This window comes from Nuphar pumila, chromosome 14 (assembly GCF_984573655.1).
Source record: "Nuphar pumila chromosome 14, dmNupPumi1.hap1.1, whole genome shotgun sequence".
Classification (NCBI taxonomy): Eukaryota; Viridiplantae; Streptophyta; class Magnoliopsida; order Nymphaeales; family Nymphaeaceae; genus Nuphar; species Nuphar pumila.
In genome coordinates, this window is record NC_143262.1 from 62,160,191 (window position 1) to 62,170,329 (window position 10,139).

A 10,139-nucleotide genomic window follows, 5' to 3' on the forward strand; every position below is an offset into this window, starting at 1 on the left:
AGCTCGGACTTGGAAATTTTAGCTTTTTGTCCATAAAACAAGATTTTGAATTTTTGCAATTTGAAGATGTCTCTGAACCTAAATATGGAAATTTTGAGTCTCAAGAGTAAAATTTAGGACTTTCTGCAAGGTTCAATCTTGGAAAATGACCATTTTGCCCTTTATTGCTTCTGGAGAACTGAAATGTGCCGATTGAGGGCAATGTCAAGAAAGTGAGTGAAAATTTGGAGTGTTTACAAGACTCCCGGGGTGAAAATGTCAATTTTGGAAACCCGAGGTTTGAAATTGATTTCTGAAAACTTTTAAAACTCAATCTGGATTGAAATTTATAAAGCTGGAGTTCTGGACTTCGAAAATGGAATGAAATGTGATGAAATGTTATGAGATGCTGAGAAATGATATGAAATGATGAGAAATGACATGAAATGCTATGCGAAATGCTAACCCTGAATGAAGAATTTTGGATGTCAGACCCCGATTGACACTTGTACCAGTTTAAAAAGCATTAAAATTGATAAAATTTACAAAATAGCTCAAGAAATGGTTTTCGAGACTCTATTGGGTTAGAGTGACACTCAAAATTGGGGTTCGAGCTGAATTAAACTGAAATGAGCAGGATTGAGCTGGGTTTTAGAGTTTCAGAACTCCAAAGAGCTGACAATGATGCTGACTCAACTAACCTTTCCGATTGAATTTTCAAGAAAAGTTGCCATTTCTAGAGAAATGGTACGGAATGATCATTGGAACGAAGTGAATTAGGAACCTGAGCTGGATTTGAGCTAGAACGAAGGTCAGTAATACTGATATGAACTAAAATCAAAGCTTGAACACTAGCTCAATTAACTGAACTCAACTCAATTTCAGCAGAAAGAGCTAAAATGGACTAAAATGGGCTCCTGAACACTTAGAAATGGTTTTGAACTGAAATTGGAGCACTTGAACTCCTGGTGAGCTCAAGTTAGACTCTGGGGAACATGACTGACTTGGAGACAATTGGCTTGGATTCGAGTGAGAAATGAGCTCATTTTTGAAGAAATGATCCCATTTTGGCAGGAATGGTCAGAAATGAAAATGGTCTGTTCATTGTGAGCAGATGAGCTTGAGATGACTGATATTTTAACTGTCCTGAACTGACCAATGAGCTTAGTTGACTCCGACTGACTAGGGTCCGGGATGACCTAGGGGTAAAATGGTAATTTTCCTAATGAAAATGGGTAAAATGTTGATTTTTTGAAACTGACTCGGGGTTTGACTTCTACACTGACCTACAGGGTTGGCACTACACGAGGAGGGATTTTTAAGAATAGATGAGGAAAATTTGGGGTGTTTACAATTACTTACCTGTAATTGCACAGTTTTGGGATGAAAAAAAGAGCTTGGTGGTGGAATAGTGTTCAAACCAAATGGGGAAGAAGGCTGGCCTGCTTCTCTCCTTCTTCTCCCCTCCTCGATCAAGGGTGAAAGCTGCTTCTTAAAGAAGAGGTGGAGGATTTGCTATGTGATAGAAATGGAGGATGTTAATTATAGATCCTATTGAAGGCGTATTGGCAGAGAAACTCCTTGATCAAATGGGAAAATGGACGTTGATGATCGCACTTGCAGGGAAAATCGGTGAAGGTCGATTGTAATGAATTTTTACCGAGAAAAACTCCATGCCCTAGAGAAGGCGAGGTGGCTCTTCTTAAAGAGAATGGGAGGCTCGATCGTTGAAGATCAACGGTGTGGAGAAGATGGGTTTGTTGCAGATTGGATGGTGGTGAGAGAAGGGAAGAACGTGCGGGAGAGGGGTCGTTACATATTTTTAAGTTTTCCAGAAAGAGGACCCCTTTTTAGGATTTTTTTGAAAAATGGTTAAGAAATGAGGTTTTTGGCAAAAGGGCTTCAAGAAGCTTGGAAATCCTTCGTTTTTCTTGTAGCTTTTTCTCAATTTTTGGGTTTTTCATGTTATTTTTCTATTTTTTGTATTTTTAGAATAAAATCCTAAGGTTTTACGGGAGAAATAAAGATTAAAACTGATTTTTTTGGTGTTTTTATTAAAATATCTACAAAAGAAGTTTTTCTGAGAACTCAAGACGATTTCTGAGAAAATTTCTTCAGAAAGTGGATTTATATCCGGATTTTTAGGAAATACTCGAGGTTTTACAACCTCGAACTGAGAGATATAGGATTGTGAATCCGACAGAGTGCCAGATGAATTGCCCGAGCCATTTAGAACTATTTTTGGTATTTTTGTAATTAATTTTGGGAAATGGGGCAACGGGGCTTAGATTTGGGTTTAAGACACTGGGTTCAGACCTGGAGTTGAATTTGAATATATCAATGTGGAATTTAATTCAGAAAATCTGAGGAATGACTGAAATTTAGCTTTGAAATCGCTTTGATTTTCTCAGAAAATGGAGTCAGGGGCAAAAGGGTCATTTTGCAAATTTTTGAAAAATTTGGGGTGTTCACAGATGCCCCTCTTTGCTACTAAGTCGGTTGAAAGCCGAGCTTAGTGGCAAAGATAACAATCCAAATTTTGAAAATGCCCCAGTCAGCAGATCTGAACTGGGTATGGAAGAATTTATTTGGGAAACATGGCTTCTCAGGCTTTGAAACCTTATGCTGAATGGTTTTGGGAAGACGAAATCCTCGAAGATGATGTGATCAAATGATAGAGATGAGGAAATCGTGATGGGACTTTGGGTGAAATCCCGAAATGGTGGGAAATGAGAATTTTGATCAGGTTTCATGGATGAGACAAGATACTTTCTTTGGGATGATTCAGGTTTAGCCCTTAACCTGGATGGGACGAAGATATATCAAAAAATGAATTTGGAAATAAGGAAAGGAATACATGAGTATCTTGATGGGACATTTTGAAAAATACCTCGTGAGATGAAGCTCAAGTAAAATCCTTTCTTGGATGGATATACAAAGCATGGGTTTCTTGATGGGAAGAGCCATGAGGGGACTGGAAGAAAACATCTCGTAAAAAACGAGGAATCTCATTGGAATGTGACTCAGGTTTAACTCAAACCTGCAAGGAAGATACCTCGCGAAGCGAGGTTCCGGGTTAACTCTTAATCTGGATGGGAAATCTACCATACAGGTTTCTCAAAAATGGAGAAAGCACGATGGGACCTTCGGAATTTGGACGAACAAATCCGATAGGGGTTTTTGCGAAAGGAGGAAATATAGGATTCCCTAAAGCTTTGAAAAGGGAGAAGAAATGGTGCGCCTCATTGCTGAGACTGAAATAGCTTTTAAAATCAAAGAATCTTTTGCAAATGGTTCAGGTTTAACCCCTTATCCTGAGTGAGGGAAATCTACCATACAGGTTTCTCAAAATGGAGAAAACCATAATGGGACCTTCGGAATTTGGATGAACAAATCCGAGAGGGGTTTTTGCGAAAGGGGGAAATATAGAGTCCCTAAAGCTTTGAAAAGGGGAAGAAATTGGGCGTCTCATTGCTGAGACTGAAATAGCTTTTGAAATTAATGATCTTTCGCAAATGGTTCAGGTTTGCCCCTTATCCTGAGTGGGTCATCCATACGGAATTCGTTAATGAGAAAAAAAACCGTGATGGGACAGGAAAAGATACTTCTTTCAGAGGCAACTCTTTTTGGGAAATACAAACAACGCTAGGTTGCATCAAAATGAATATTGAATATTTATTTAATTCTTGGAATAGCTAGAAAATTTTGCCAATAAGATAAAATCATAGCAGATTCAGATGCTTCTAAATGTGCATGTATGTGCAAAGATATTCCCTCTTTTACCTAGAGTATTTCCTCTAATGAGGTTAGCTCCTCGGTTTTAAGAGTCAAATTCAAAAATTTAGCACTGATGATTTTCTTCAAGGAAGCTATCCATTTCCCTGATATGAGAATAAAAGAAATATTCTTAATTTCATAAAAGCAGGAAAGGAAGAGATATTGATAAAAGAATTTTGCATGAGAAAAGATGACTTCTGGCAACTTTGGCAGTTTGATATCTGGGTGTTTTCCCACGACGATCTTTTTGCACTCTTTTTGAGTCATTGGGCTTTCTCGGGTTTTTCTCATCATTCTTCATTTGGATGTCCTGACTTTTTTCTCTTTTTTCAGGGAAGGGCACGTCACAAACTCCTTCATCTTGGAGATGCTCCGATCCTTCTTTTATCTCAGGGATTCTATTGATCTCACTGGCTCGAAAGGTCTTTAGATGATAGCAGAAATCAAATATCTTTTAGGGTTTGTCGGTAGGTTCATCACACTCGCCTTCATCTCGACGGTGATCTGAACTTTCCCTGGAAGGATCCGTCACAAACTCCGTCATCTTGGAGATGTTTCAAATCTTCTTTGGCCCCGGGGGTCTACTCGCTTAATTCGCCTTCATCTTGACGACAATTGAGAGATCCCTTTTGTGGATATTTGATTGCAACTTTTTAAATAGAATGAGAAGATATGAGTTGAGTGGATTCTTTTTATAGCTCAAGATATTTCCACTACCTGATTGTCAGAAAGTCATTTTAAAATACGCACCATAGCCAAGATCAATATCAATTCGCTTCTGGCTTTTCAACATCATTGAAGATTTCTTTTATTGATTATATCAAGGATATTTCTTACATCCTTTTGGTTGATCAACAGGAAAATATTTGAATTTTACCTCTTTTTCACAAAAAGTTTCACCTTTTGAAAGGAAATACAGGAGGTAATCTGAGAAAATTCTTTTTGTGCAGTAAGAATATTTAGAATCAACAAATGCTTTTAGCAAATTGGCAAAGCTTTCACGAATTCTTTGTGAGATAATCACTCAATATAGATTTTGATGCGACCTTAGCTGTAATTTAAAGAAATGGTGTAAGAATCAGACTTTAGAAAACTGGATCGATGAAATACATTAGGTTTTGGAAATCCCGACCAGTTACAAAAGCTGGATTTGAAAATCCCGACCAGTTATAAAAACTGGATTTGAAAATCCCGACCAGTTATAAAAACTGGATTTGAAATCCCGACCAGTGAAAGACACTGGATTTGAAAATCTCGACCAGTTATGAAAACTGGATTTGAAAAAATCCCGACCAGTTATGAAAGCTGGATTTGAAAATCCCGACCAGTTATAAAAACTGGATTTGAAAATCCCGACCAGTTATAAAAACTGGATTTGAAAATCCCGACCAGTTATAAAAACTGGATTTGAAAATCCCGACCAGTCTTAGAAACTGGATTTGAAAATCCCGACCAGTTATAGAAACTGGATTTGAAAATCCTGACCAGTTATAAAAACTGGATTTGAAAATCCCGACCAGTTATTTTAACTGGATTTGAAAATACCGACATCCCGACCAGTTATTTTAACTGGATTTGAAAATCCTGACCAGTTATAAAAACTGGATTTGAAAAAGGCTTTATCTGAAGGTTTGAGAGTGATGGAATTTTGGGGGATTATAACCCGAGGGTTGAGAAAATGATGAGATTGTTGAAGATATGGCAATCAAAGGTTGGGAAACTGATAGAATTTGAGAGATTGAAGATCTTGAAGGTTTTGGAAATGATAGAATTGAGGAATCGCACCCTAAGGGTTTGATCACACGACCAGTGGGAGCTGGATCTTTCGGAATACAGGACCAACGAGATGTTGGATCCTTTGGAAATACATGACCAGCGAGATGCTGGATCTTTTGGAAATACATGACCAATGAGTGTTGGATCTTCAGGAAATACATGAAATTTTGGGAGATTTAAGTCAGAACTTGAACTTAGAAGGAGAAAGGTTTTTTTGGTCAGAAGACTGATTTTAAAAGGTTACCGGTGTGAGAACCGGGTTTTTTTTTTCCAAATGAGCTCAATATATGATTGAAAAAGTTTGAGAAATAAGCAGTGTGAGAACTGGTTTTTAGAAGATAATTCAGGATTTATCCCCTTATCCTGAACGGGGGAAATAATAAAGAGAATACCTCATTGAAAGGAGGCATCAGGTTTATTCCTTAACCTGAAGGGGTATTTTCAAAGATAAAAGTAGATGGAATTGTAATTAAGATTGAAAAGTTTGTTGAAAACTTGACATAAACGAGCATTAGCTTGATGTAAATTTGATCAAAGCAAAATGAATCAAATGAAATGAAAAATAAAGATCACAAGACAAATTAAGAACTAACAAAATTTGAGAAGAGCTTTTCGTCTAATCCTGCCTGCATATGATGGAAGGAGATGATTATATATCAAAATAAGATGCCCCAGTATCATGGAGAAGAATGTAAGAATTGATAGAAGATCATTATTTTATTGAAATGGCTTTTTTGAATAGTACAAAGGCTTTAGAATGAACATTTCAGGTGTAAAACTTCTTCAAATGCAAAGCATTGATGGGATCTGGCATTTCCACTCCATCTACGTTGATTAGACGATACGAATTGCGAGGAAGGGCTTCCTTAACCACATAAGGGCCTTCCCAATTGGGTGACCACTTGCCCCTTGGTCGGTGCTTGAGATGAGCTGTCGATCTGAGCACCAAATCGTTAACTCGAAATTTTCTCTCAATGACGGACTTGGCATAGTGTCAAGCTATCCTCTGTCGATAAGCTTGAGCATGCTCTGCTGCCTTGAGCCTTTTTTCATCTAGCAGATCCAGCTGCACCAATCTCTGCTGCTGATACTGATCAAGTGGCAATTCTATAAGTGAAGCAAATTTGAGAGCGGGCTTTTGGATATGGAGAGGTAACACCACTTCAGTCCCGTAAACAAGTTCTGAAATAGTAGCATTAGTCGGAGTCCGAATGGTGGTCCGATATGCCCAAAGTGCGCCATGAATTTTCTCATGCCAGTTTTGACCTGTCTTCACAGTCCTTTCCAAAATACGGATCAAAATTTTATTGCTGGCCTCTGCTTGGCCATTCCCTTGAGGATAATAAGGAGCTGAGAAATGATGGCAAATTCTGAATTTAGAACAGAAGGTTTTCATCCTCTCATTTTTGAAATGGGTTCCATTATCTGAGACAATATCATGTGGTATGCCGAAGCGGCAAAGAATGTTCTTGTGAATGAAAGAAACCACATGGCGGCCTTCTACTGTGCGTAGAGTAACAACTTCAACCCATTTCGTGAAATACTCTATCGCAGCCAGAAAGTATTTGTGGCCGTTGGAAGCAGAAGGAGTAATCGGGCCTACGACGTCGAATGCCCACATGGAAAATGGCCAAGGAGAAACAACTGATTGCAGATACGTGGCCGGAGCATGAATGTAAGGCGCGTGCAACTGGCACTTGACGCACTTCTTCACAAATCTATGATAGTCCTGCTGCATGGTATTCCAATAGTACTGTGGTCGAACGATCTGTTTGACGAGAGTCTGATAGCCGACATGGTCACCACAAATCCCTTCATGTGCCTCTTGGATAACTTCCATAGCTTCTTCTTTGTCTAAACATTTGGCATATTCAGAACTGAACCCACGGCGGTAAAGGACATTGGCAAGAATGAAATAACGGGTAGACATACGTTGAATCGCGCGTTGCTCCCTTTTTGGCATTTCTGGCGAAAATTCACCAGTCTTAATAAAATTTTTGATGTTTTGGTACCAAGGTTTTTCCTTCTGATTAACCTGATTTACTTGCATAACTGAAGCGAAAGCAGGCTGCTCAAGTCTGCCGACTTCAAAAGAACGACATGATTCACCACCTTTGAAGGATAGAATGGAGCCCAGACTGGCTAAACCATCAGCTATCTGATTATGCTCTCTTCTGATATGACTGAGCTGGAACTCTTCGATACAAGAGTTAAGACGATCTTCTGATACAGAATCAGTTTGGAATCTTTCACTTGCCATTCAGTGTTAACTTGACTGACAACAAGTAGGGAATCCCCAAAGGCATGCACTCTCTTGACATTGAAACTTTGCAGAATCTTGAGGCCTTGTATTAAAGCTTCATACTCGGCCATATTATGAGTGTATTGGAAATTAAGTTTGAGAGAATAAGGGATCATTTCTTTTTCTGGAGTGATTAACAAGACTCCAATCCCTATGCCAGACATGTTTTTAGAGCCATCGAAGAATAAGTTCCAAACTGAGGGTTGTTGGATATTACAGATATGCTCATCAGGAAAATCATCCTCTGCTTTAATTTCTTCTGTCAGAGGAAAATCTGCCAACTGATCTGCGATCGCTTGGCCCTTAATCGACTTTTGAAAGACATACTCTAAGTCATATTGCATCAGCAGGACTTGCCATTTTGCAATTCGTCCAGTGAGAAATGGTTGTTCCAAAATGTATCTGAGAGGATTGAGTTTCGATAGAAACTTGATTTCGGAAGCCAATAGGTAATGTCTTAATTTCTGGCACATCCAAACCAGAGCTAGACAAGTTTTCTCCATCTGAGAATACTTCTTTTCATAATCAATGAATGTTTTGCTCACGTAGTAGATGGCGTGCTCTATCAGGCTGCCTTCTTCATACTGAGCGAGGAATCCACCACAGGCATTCTGATTGACTGAAATATATAGTAGGAGAGGTTTCTCCAACTTTGGCGGCTTCAAAACTGGCGGATTAAGGAGATACTGCTTGATGCGCTCAAACGAGAGCTGACATTCCGATCCCCATTCAAATTTAACTCCTTTTCTAAGCAAATAGTTGAAAGGCTCGCATCTCATGGCCAGATTAGAGATGAACCTGCGAATAGACTGAATGCGCCCTTGAAGGCTTCGCAGTTCTCTCAGATTAGTTGGAGGCGGCATGTCAATAATGGCTTTTGCCTTGGCCGGATCTACTTCGATCCCTTTCTTGCTGATAATGAAGCCGACTAATTTGCCGGACTCCACTCCAAAAACACATTTCTGAGGGTTAAGTCTCAATTTGTAGAGAATAAGTCTTTCAAAAACTTGACTAAGAGCATCGAGATGATCCTCTTCTTCTTTAGACTTGACCAGAATATCATCCACATATGCATCCATATTTTTGTGCATTTGATCGTGGAAAATGACGGCCATTGCCCTTTGATAGGTTGCCCCGGCATTCTTGAGCCCAAATGGCATCACCGTATAGCAAAAGGTTCCCCATGGGGTAGTAAACGAAGTCTTGGACTGATCACGAACGACCAACTTAATCTGATTATAACCTGAATATCCGTCCATGAAGGAAAACATGGCATGACCTGCTGTGCTATCGATCAACAGGTCAATGTTGGGAAGTGGATAATCATCTTTTGGGGTGGCTTTATTTAGATCCTTGAAATCGATGCAAATCCGAACTTTTCCGTTCTTTTTAGGGACTGCCACGATATTTGCCAACCAATCTGGGTAATCAATGGCTCGGATAAAGCCTGCTCTTAGCAAATCTTCAAGTCCTTCCTTGACTTGCTGCTCAATTCGAGGGTCTAATTTCCTCAATTCCTGCTTGATTGGTCTGGCTTCTGGTTTCAACTTGAGTCGATGCTCAACCAGCTTGATATCCAATCCTGGCATATCTTCGTAAGTCCAGGCAAATACTTCCTGATGCTTTTTGAGGAATTGGATGAGTCTAGCTTTTTCAATTTCGCTTAGACTCGACCCAATTTTGAGAATTTTTAGATCATCTTCCGATCCAATGTTGATATCCTCAGTTGGATCTTGAACCAAAGATGAGGGTTCATCCTGCTTCTGAATGTGAGCAAATTCTGGCAATTCTTGAATGGTGGAGTCAAATTCAGCTGGCTCTTCGGTCTGATCTGCTGCCTGACTGACCTCTGCTCTGTCTTTCATCTCAGGAAATCTTGCCAATTTTAGATACTTGGGATTGATAACAAATCTTGTCATTGATTCAGGAGTTAATGGTCCTGAAAATGCCAAAAAGAGGTTGTTTTTAAGAGAAAGTATGAGCCAAAAATTTTGTATAAAACAAGAGCAATGACATAGACAAAGTATAATAAGGAATTGATGGGTACTCGAAGAGAAAATTTTGATCTTTCATTGATTGAAGTAGAGTATTTACAAGACTTTAACAAAAGATGGGATTGTATTGTCCCTACAAAAAGAGAAGAAAAGAAAGCAGAAAAACTAAGGCATCATCTTCACTTGTTTCCCCTGATGAAAACTGTCCTTTTGCTGGAATCCTGGCCGGTGAACCCCAACCCTGAACTGTCTGAATGCTGAGTAGGAACGATTGGCTCCACTATACCATCTTCATTCTTTCCTATGCCCCG